This window comes from Penaeus monodon, chromosome 42, assembly GCF_015228065.2.
Source record: "Penaeus monodon isolate SGIC_2016 chromosome 42, NSTDA_Pmon_1, whole genome shotgun sequence".
Classification (NCBI taxonomy): domain Eukaryota; kingdom Metazoa; phylum Arthropoda; class Malacostraca; order Decapoda; family Penaeidae; genus Penaeus; species Penaeus monodon.
The window spans coordinates 27,855,637-27,866,697 of NC_051427.1; positions in this window are offsets into that span (position 1 = coordinate 27,855,637).

Genomic DNA, 11,061 nt, shown 5'->3' on the forward strand with positions numbered 1-11,061 from the left:
TCGAGGCGAGCCCGAGGCGAGCTGGGCGAGTCCGACGAGTCGGGCGAGTCTGAGGCGAGTCCAGGCGAGCTGAGGGGGAGTCCGAGGGAGCCGAGGCCTTTTTTTTTTTCCCCCGGGTCTGAGGCGGCCCGAGGCAGTCTGAACGAGTCTTAAGCGAGTTGAGGCGAGTCCGAGGCGAGTCTGAGGCGAGTCCGAGGCGAGTCTGAGGCGAGTCTGAGGCCACAGCCGCGGGAACACAGCCTCTCGCCGGCCAGCAATGAGATCTCCAGAGCCCAACCAGGGCCCCTTATGAAGGAAAGAGTCAAGGAAACCGGGCCGGCGGAGAGATGAGAGAAAGAGGTTACGAAGGTGTGGATAGGTGTGTATGCGCTCACTTTCGTTCGTTTCTCTCATCTCTCTCTTCTTCTGTTTCTCCTCTCTCTCTCTTTCGTCCGTCTTCTGTTTTGTCTATCGTCTCTTCTGTTTTTCTGTCTGTTTGTCCGTCTGTCTGTGTATTTTCTCCTACTTTCTGTCTTCTATCTTCTCTTCTTCTTCTGTCTGTCTTTTCTGTCTTCTCTCTCTTCTCTTTCTCTCTCTCTCTCTTTCTCTTTCTCTTTCTTCTCTCTCCCCCCTTCTCTCTCTTCTCTCTCTCTCCCCTCTCTCTCTCTCTCTCTCTCTCTCTCTCTCTCTCTCTCTCTCTCTCTCTCTCTCTCTCTCTCTCTCTCTCTCTCTCTCTCTCTCTCTATCTATCTATCTATCTCTATCTTCTCTCTTTTATGCTCTCCGTCCCCCGCTCTCTCTATGTCTATGGGGACATGTGTATATAAATTGTAGATACTTAATAAGCAGACTGATACACACTACATCATGTAACTCCGAGCTTTATGTATATTCTCTCATTTTCAAGACTTCAAAAACAGACCTGGGAATATATTTCATAATTATGTTATTTGCCTGAGGCTTTGCAACTACCACTCGAGGCACAGTAAACACGATTTATTATTCATCAAAAAAGATAAATTGATATAAGAGTAAACAGACGAAGACAAACGAGAGGAAATGAAAAATATACGATAAATTATCAAATGAAAATCAGCAACATGATGATTTAATGAATTCTAGATAGTATAGCATTTTTTAAACTGTTTGAAAGCCGTTTTTATGTCGTTTCTCATACAAACGGCTATGTGAAATGATTTTTCAAAGGCATTCATTGTTTAGAGAGAGAGAGAGAGAGAGAAAGAGAGAGAGAGAGAGAGAGAGAGAGAGAGAGAGAGAGAGAGAGAGGGAGAGAGAGAGAGAGAAAGAGAGAGAAGAGAGAAGAGAGAGAGAGAGAGAGAGAGAGAGAGAGAGAGAGAGAGAGAGAGTACACAAACACACACACACACACACATAAACACACACACAAAAAAACAACACAAACACACACACACACAGACTTACAGGCAGAGAAAAACAGACGCACGCAGAGGGGATATCTGTATGCCATCGCCGTCCCCTCTTGCCCACGCGTCCATAATCCGCAACAGAATGGTTTAGTCAGAATCGCAATACATTTTTCCTTTGTGCTCATTCTCCCTCACAATGTGGACTCATGTTCAGCCTTGCTTTTTATTATGCTTCCCCGTAGTGGGAGAGAGGGGGGAGGGGAGAGAGAGGAGAGAGAGAGAGAGAAGAGGGGGAGAGGAAAGAGAGGAGAGGGGAGACTGGAGAGGGGGAGAGAGAGAAAGAGAGAGAGAGAGAGATAGAAGAGAGAGGGAGGGGAAAAGGAGAGGAGAGAAGGGGAAGAGAGAGGAGAGAGGAAAAAAGGGGAGAGAGGAGAGGGAAGGAAAGGGGAGGAGAGAAGGGGGGGGTTGAGAGAGGGGGGAGGAGGGAGAGGAGGACGAGAGAGAAAGAGAGGAGAGAGAGAGGGAGAAAAGGGGGAAAAAGGAGAGAGGGAGAGAGAGGAGAGAGAGGGGGAAAAGAGAGGAGAGAGAGAGAGGGGAGAGAGGGGGGAGAGGGGGGAGAGAGAGAGAGAGGAGAGGAGAGAGAAAAGGAGAGGGAGGAGAGAGAGAGGAGGAGAGGGAGAGAGAGAGAGGGGAGGAGAGAGAAAAAAAAGAAAAAGTGACGACAGCAGACGAAAGGGACAAAGAAAAATAGGGGCTTTAAAAACCGCCCAAATGGCTGGTATGAAGGCAGAATTCAGAAAACAGAACTGGGATGTTCCCCGGGGGGAATGCAAACAGAAGCATCCTCCACACCAGAATCCTCGCCGAAATGCGGAGAAATAGTCCCTTGCGAAAATACATCAAAAAACCCGGGGGGCCCAAGCCTGGTTTGGGTACAGAGTTATCAAGCCCCAAAAAGAAAACAGTTTGTGGGAAAGGTACAAACCCCAACCAAAAGGGCATAATAAAAATCTTGTAAAAAAATGCCTGAAAAAGAAATGACAGCCCCCTGCAAATGGGCCCGCAAAGAGGGGCAAAAGACACAAAGAGGAAACTGTCAATTTGGGGAGCAGCGCAAGGATGGGGGTCGTCGTCGGAGTCCCAAAGGAAAAACCCCGGGAATCCACAATACCTCCACTAACCAGCCCGATGGAACAATGCTGAGTAATGGGGGGAAAAAAAGCAAACCTTCGGGGAAAGCTTATTCAGCCGCAAAATGACAGGCCAGATGAACAGGACCCCTCCGGAGATCCCTCAAATGCCTGAGCAACTCCCGGTCTCAAATCTTTGCGTCAGAACAAAAGAACCCTTCGAACCAAACACAAAAAAGCACCAGGTTCAGATGATATCCCCCCGCAAAACCTCCGCTGGGGGGGGTGAGTTATCCCAGCCTTTTCATTATCTTCCAGTGGGGCTCAAAAGAAAGCTGCTGGCCCCCCATTTGAAGGAAGCAAAATGATCCTCTCCATAAAAAAACGTCAAAAAAAAATCCGACAACTCCCGCCCCATCTTCTTCTGCGCATCAGAAAGGGATTTAAAAAAAAAATTTGGAACACCATGGAAACCTAAAAAAAGCAATTTTATTTCCATCAGAAGTTTGGTTTTAGCCCTTTTAGATCGATGCTGCCCTTCTTCTATGCTGAGTAAAAAACGGGGGGAGTCGGATACCAAAAGACACTCTGGGATCGCCCTGAACCCCGGCGCCTTTGACAGAGTGGGCACAGAGGGCTCCTCGCAAAAACTACAAGCAAGAGGAAAACCCAGAAACCCTTTGCGGCTATTTGATAATTCCCTCAGGAAAAGAAAACTGAAAGTGGTTCATCGGCGCCATCATCCCAGGATACCCGGTAAACGCACGTTACCCAAGGACCGTACTGGGCCCAAAATCCTATGGATATTCTTTTGATGATATGCTTAGGGAAATCTAAATCAAAGTTTGCGATACTTTTAACCTTTCTGTATCATACCATGTGAGACATGACGCGTAGAACGAGTAAAAATTTCAAAGCTACAAGGAATTACGAAGGGGGACCCACAGGGCAATAAGTTTTTCCCCCAAAGACCCGACAATGGTTATATCCCGCCCCAGCGGGCCGACGTCATAAAGGACAAAATCTTCATGAATAACATCCCCTTCCATTCGAGGACTTTATCTCAGTCCTCGGTGTAGAAATAGACAGTGGCAAAGTTTTAACGGACTCAGCAGGATCTGCAGAACAGCTTCTTTGAAGGTGACAGCCCTTTTCGACGCATATCCCCCCTTTTAAAATCCTCACGGAATCTACACATACAAACCCAATACCCCATTTAAAATATGCCTTAGGCCTAGTCGTCTACTGCGCCCCCCGCCTCAACAGTGGACGAAATAAAAAAAACGGGCTCTGGGGCTTACCAGGAAGCCAATTTTTCGCCACATCGACGCGCGGGAAAACCCCCGTCGCGACGTCGGGGCTAACGGTGCCACAAGGCTGGGTGCACGGTGCCAATTGCCCCTCCGTCTCCCCCCCCCGGGAGAGGGAAGTACGAGAACGGTAAGTCTAAGGGCTCCGGGTGGAATTCTGGGGCCGGGGTCTACCCAGATCGCGCACCTTCTTGCAAAAATGTTTTTTTTTGTGGAATGCTTCACATCCACTGTCGATGTCGCCGAAATACCACGAACAAACAAAAAAACACCTTTAACTTTTTTATTAAACCTTATATGGATTTATCCCCTTTTCGAACTGTGTTAGCTTAATAAAAAAAACTGTTATTTTTTATAGGGAAAATAGGTTTTGGGCTTTCAAATAAATTTCCTGTAATAAGTAACTTTTAACCCCAAAAAGAAAACCCGAAATTTTTTTTTTTTAATAAAAAGGTTTCAACCATGTAATTATTGTAGATGACTATAAAAAAAAATTTAAAAAAGAAGAAAAAGAGAGAGAGAGAGAGAGAGAGAGAGATAGAAAGGGAGATATAGAGAGAGAGGGAAGAGATAGAGGGGGAGAAAAAGAGAGAGAGAGAGAAAAGAATAGGGGGGAGGAAGGAGAGATAGGAGGAGGGGGAGAGGAGGAGAGAAGAGAAGGGGGAGAGGGGGAGGGAGAGAGAGAGAGAAGAGAGAGAAAGGGGAGAAGAGAGGGAAGAGAAAGAAGAAGAAAAGAAGAAGAAGAAGAAGAAAAAAAGAAGAAGGAGAGAGAGAGAGAGAGAGAGAGAGAGAGGGAAGAGAGAGAGAGAGAGAGGGGAGAGAGAGAGAGAGAGAGGGAAGGGGGGGGAAAAGGGGAGGAAGGTGAGAGAGAGAGAGGAAAGAGAGGAAAAGGAGGGAGAGAGGGGAAAAGAAGGAGAGAGTAGATAGATGATAGATAATAGATAGATAGAGAGAAGAGAGAGGAGGGAAAAGAGAAGGAAAAGAGAGGAGAGAGGGGGGAAAAAGAGGGAGAGAGAAGAGAGAAAAGAAAAGGGAGAGAGAGGGGAGAGATGGGGAGAAGAGAGGGAGGAGAAGGGAGGGGGGAGAGAGGGAGAGAGGGAGAGAGAAGGACAGAGAGGAGAGGAAAAAAAGAGAGAGAGAGAAGAAGAAGAAGAAGAAGAAGAAGAAGAGAAAAGAGAGAGAAGGAGAGAGGAGAGAAGAGAGAAGGAGGAGGGAGAAGAGGGAGAGAGGAGAGGGGGAGAGGAAGAGAGAGGAGGAGAGAGAGGAGAGAGGAGAGAGGAGAGAGAGAGGGAGAGAGAGAAGAGAGAGAGAAAGGGAAGGGGAAAAAAGAAGGGAAAAAGAAGAAGAAGAAGAGAGAGAGAGGGGGGGGAGGGAGGGAGAAGAAAAAGAAGAAGAAGAAAAGAGAAGAAGAGAGAGAGAGAGAGAGAGAAGGGAGAGAGGGAGAGAAAGAGAAGGGGGAGAGAAGGGGGAGAGAAGGAAGAAGAGAAGAAGAAGAAGAAGAAGATAAAGAAGAGAAGAGGGGAAGGAGAGAAAAGGAGAGGGGAGAGAGAGGAAGAGAGGAGAAGGGGAGAGAGAGAAGGGGAAAGAGAGGAGAGGGAAGAGGGGAGGAGGGGGAAAAAAGGAGAAGGGAAGGGAAAAAGAAGAAGAAGGGTTTCAGAGGAGAGAGAGAAAGAAGAAGAAGAAGAAAAAGGGAAAAAAAGACGAAAAAGAAGAAAGAAAAAGAAAGAGGGGAAAATAGAAAGAAGGAGAGAGAGAGAGAAGAGAGAGAAAGGGGGGAGAGAGAGAGAGAAGGGGAGAGAGGAGGGGAGGAGAGAGAGGGGAGGAGAGGAGAAGGAAAAAAGAAAAAAAAGGAGAGAGAGAGAAAAGAAAAAGTATTAGATAAATAATATTTATAAGAAAAGAAAAGAAAAAGGGGGGAGAAAGGAAGGGGGCAAAGGGGAAAAAAGGAAAAAAAACAGAAGAAGAAAGGGGAAAAAAAGGGGGAAAACAAAAGAAAGGGGGAAAGAAAAGGGGGAAAAAGAAAGACCCAAGGAGGAAAGAGAAAAGTCAAAAAAGGGGAAAGGGAAGAAAGGGGGGAAAAAAAAAGGGGGAGAAATGGGGGAAAAAAAAGGGGGGGGGGGGAAAACAAACAGGAGGAGAAAAAAAGAAGAGAAAAAGGGGAAAGAAAAAAAAGAAAAAGGAAAAAAAAAAACACCAAAAACAAAAAAAAAAAAAAAGAAAAAAAAATCAAAAAGGGGGAAAAAAAATTTAAAAAAAATTTAACAAAAAAAAATAAAAAAAAAAAAAGTTATTTATTTTACCAAAAAACCCCAAAACCCCCCAAAAAATTTTAAAATGGAAACCCCGGCCCCTTTCATTTCTCTCAAACAACAAAAGCCGCCCCGGGCCGTTTCTCCCCTTTCCCCTTTGCCAAAAACCGTTCTATTTTTTTTTTCCCCCCCTGTTTATTTAGTTATCTTTATCCCTTTTTTCTTTTTTAGCTATTTTTAGTTTTTTTTTTTATTTTATTAATTTATTTTTGAGAATCTTTTAAAAGGTGATACATTTATATATATATATACATATATATATATATATTAAAATATATATATATATATATATATATATTAATATTTCCCCTATATATAATATAATTTTAAAATAATAATATTATATATATATAACCCTATATAATATAATAATATATATATTATTATATAATATATATATATTTATTATATTTATATATATATGGAAATTTAAAACCACCCCAAAACACACACACACACACACAAAACACCCAAAAAATTCACCCCCACAACCCCACACATACAAAACACAAAAACACACCCCCAAAACACACCCCAAAACACACACATATATATGGGATTTTATATAAATTTTATATATATAAACTTTTTATTTATAATATAAAATAAATAAAAAAGTATATCTTATATCTACCCATCTATTTTTATCTTATCTATAAAATTTTTTCTATATTCTATATCTATATTTCTAATTTTATTATTATCAACTATCTATTATTATCTATTCTATCATATATATTATATATTTATATACCCATATATATATATAAAAATTTATAAAAAACCCCCAAAACACCCACGCAACAAACCAAACAAAAAGCACCCCCACACACGCCACAAACCACATTTTATGATAAATAATATATAATAAAATATAAAATATATAAAATATATATAATATATATTTTAAAATATAAAATAAAATTTTTATATTTTATAAAATGGTATATATAATTAAAATATATATATATATATAAAATAATTTTAAATTTTATATATATATTTTATATTAAAATATAATATAATATATTTATAAAAAACATACACTCACCAAACCCACACCCCCACCACACACACACAACACACACCCCACACACACACACCACACAAAAAAAAAAAAAACCCCTATATATATTTTTATATAAAAAATATATATATATAATTAAATATTAAAATATATATATATATATTTATATATATATAAATATTTATATATATATGTTTTTGTTTTTTACCAAAAAAATATATATTTTTTAAAAATATTATTATATATTTTAATAAAAATATAAAGAAAAATATTAAAATTATAATTTTTAATTTTTAGTTTTAAAATATATTTATAATATATATATATTATATAATTATATATATATATTTTTTGGTGTGGGTGTGGTGGGTGTGTGTGTGTGTGTTGTGGGGGGTGTTGTGTGGTGTGTGTGGGTGTGTATTCATATCATCACAGCCGGGTCAGTCCCTGCGGGACTAGGCCTCCCCAATCTTTTTCCAACTTTCCCTGTCTTGTTTTTTTTGTTTCCAGTCTCGGCCCCCAAATTTCGTTTTTTTGCCATCTGTCATGGCTGGCCCTTGGTCTTTTTATATTATCTAAAACCCCCGGTTGTTCTTTTTTTCCATCTTTATCCGAATCCGATGTTATGATTGCCCTTGCCATTTTTTTTTTTTTGATGCCGAAGAATCTTCTATTTGTCTGTTCCCATCCAGTCACCCTCATCCTATTCTTGGGTAATCCCCAGCACATTTCCCACCCTCTCTGGGCATTATTATTTTCCTCTCCAGTAATTTGGTTGTGGGTCCATGTTTCTATCCAAGGTAAAACTGGTTGGACACTTTGGTTAAAAGACTTTTTTTTTTAAACAAAATGGAAAGAGCTACTGTATTGCCAAAGGCGCTACCCTAGTTATATATGTCCACTACCTCTAACGTTCCCCTTGTACTTTTTTCTTTTCGAACTGAACGACTTTTTAAAACTGATCTAGTTTTTTTCTTGTTCATCCGAAGCCGATTTTCAGACTTCTTTATTCAGTCATTTTTTGTTGCTGGGTTTTATTTGCAGATTCACTAAAAGGAACAAATCATCTGCAAATCTTAGAGTGTTTAGATATTATCTATCTTGTATCCTTTCCATTCCATTTTAGCTTTTAAATTTTTCCTCAAGCAAGCTGTAAACAGTTTTTGGTGGAGGGTATGCCCTTCTAATACCTTTTTTTTAATTGGTTTTTTTGTCGGTTTCGGTGGGGGTTTATTTTTGCTGTCCCATCTTTGATATATCTTCCGTATTTTCAATATCCTCCTCACCCCCTGTTTTCGGATAGCTTCTTGTACGCTGGGTCTTACAAGTCAAATCCCTTTTCGTAATCGTGAGTGCCATCAGGGGGGTTTTCCCTATTTTGTTTTTTTTTTCCCTTTTTTTGGGGGTGAGCGTGTGGAGGGGTCTGTTTTGAGAATCCTCTGGGGAAAGCCCCCCTGTTCTCTAGGCAGTTAGAATCCGACGGTCAAGAGGGGGTTGTGATGATTTTTGTGAATAATTTGTAAGTGCTGTTGCAATTTCCCCCTTTTTTTTAAAAGATCTTATAATTCCATTTTCCCCCTGGTGTTTTCCCTTTCTTCTTTTTAGGCGCTCTTTTTTTTCTTCGTTGTGATGCTGGGTACGTCTCTATTTCCCCGCATTCCTTTATCCTGGCTGTTCATTTGAGTTGTTAGATCCCGTTTTAAAAATCCCCACACTCTTATATTTAATTTATTATATGTTTTTCTCCATCTGGTTTTTTTATTCAAAATTTTATTTCTCCCCATTCCGGGTCCCTTTTAAAGTTTTCTATAGTACCCGGTACTGTTTTTTTTTTATTTTGGGGGATTGAAATTCCTACACTTCCCCCCTCTTTGTTAGTTCGGCTAATTTTGATTTTTCCCTGATTGCATATTTCTAACCCACGTTTTTGATAAGTCTTTTGTTTTTTTACCAAGAATGCTGGGGCTTTGCTTGCTTCTTACCGAACTTCTAGTGCAGCCCCCTTATTTTTCATTTAACTTCTGTTGATTTGGTCAAGTAGAGATCTTCTCGTGATTTTGGGTGTTTAAGGTTAAAATTTTCCCTGGTCTTCAAGCCTCCGGGTTATTAACATGGTAACGTTTGGCCCCTCATCCGAGGGGGGCGGCGGTTCGTCCCCGCCCAGGCGCGAGAAAAAATTTTCAAATGTCGCCCGGAGGGGTTTCTCGTGGCTGGGCACCACGAGGGTTAAGGACTAGGTTCCCGAGTCGCACCGCTGACACAGTGGCGATCGGCATTAGTCACACAGGCCGGGCTCCCCTCATGGCATAGCCCGGGGAGGGTAAGCTTGAAATCGGGCTTTCCTTATCTGGTCTTCAAGTTAGCTAAATTTTGGGTTTTGTTGAGTTTACTCCTTTCCCTTTGAGGTGTAATTTAATTTGGCCTCCTGCCCCTTTTATGGTCGGTGCCGATTTTTCTTATTAAACCCTTTCCCCAATTTTTTTTTTACTTATCGCGCCTATTGAAATTATGAAATCAATTCGTTTTTGATGTCAGATGGCGACTCCAAATCCACTTCGCTTAGTCTTTTTTCGAAGAATGTATTCATGATTTTTAGTGATCGAGCCTCCGCAAAGTCAACTAACAATTGTTCCCTCCTTTTCCCAGTACCTAACCTGATTCCCTTTGCGGTTTCTCCTATGTCTTTTTTACCCATTTTGGCATTAAAATCTCCCATTGTATGTGAAATGGGGTTTTTACTCTCTCGCTGCCTAAATGAACTCTTATGAAGCTCTCTATTTTTCATACTGTGGCTGTAGGTTTGGGCATAACTTTAACAATCTTTAAGTTTTACCTATTGTTAGTTTATGTACTGAAGCCCTCCGCTTATACTTTTTGTAAATTTCTTTTTTTGTAAACGTTGCTCCCGGGGTTTTCCTCTCCAAAAGACCAGACCACTTTAGATTTTCGCTCTTCGCCCCAGTCTTCTAACCCACAATCCTACAGTAAAACCCATTTTGGGGAAAGAGTTTCCCCAAGTAAAGCTAGCAAAATCAATTCATTTCCCTTGCCCTTATATTATATGTGCAAAAAGGTCATCAACGTGGGGCGGCATGTTTTGACCGGGGTTTTTAAAACCCTCTGTCTGGAACGGGCCTGATCGCTAAACCGGTAACCCAAAGGGGGTCCTTTGCCTTCGGGGAATGACGGCCTTGCCTTTTTTTGCAGTCATGGTTTTTGTTTAGAGGAGGGAGCCGGTTACCCCCACTTTGGCTTTGGGTAAACTTGGTGGAAGGGGGAGTAGTTTGCCGGGAACCATGAAAAGTCCCTCCACGGGTTGGGCCGTCTTGTGTGTACTTATGTTTCTCACTACACCAGGGGATACTCCCATGAGATTGGGCTAACTATAGAGTTATAGTGTGATTATTGTTTTTCATATTTTATTTTTGTGCATATAATTATATATAATATAAAAATTTAATATATATATATATATATTATATATATATATTTTATATATAAGAGCACGCCTGCACTGAAACCCGTCCGCCCGAGGACAAGAGCGCCCCAGATCCCGGCGAACCAGAAGACGAGACGAGGCACCCCATCGGCGGCGCAGCGTCACTCCAGCCACGCCAGGATATCACACTTCGTCCGCCTCAGAGTGACTCGAGGATATTGCAACAGAGGGGGTTAACGGGGGAAATTTTTTGCCTTTTTTTTGCGCTAAAAAAAATTTTTTTGTACTCGATAAAAAGCTAAAACCCTTTCACGCCCTAAGAAGCGACGGATGCCCCCATTCCAAAGCGTATAGTTCCTTTAAAAGGAAAAGGGAGTGTCACGGCCGCGAGGGAATGCGAGGGTTTAAACACCTTTTGGAAAACCCGAGTTTATGGGGCGTTTTAGTGAACATCATAGGAAAGAAAAAAAGAAAAAGGG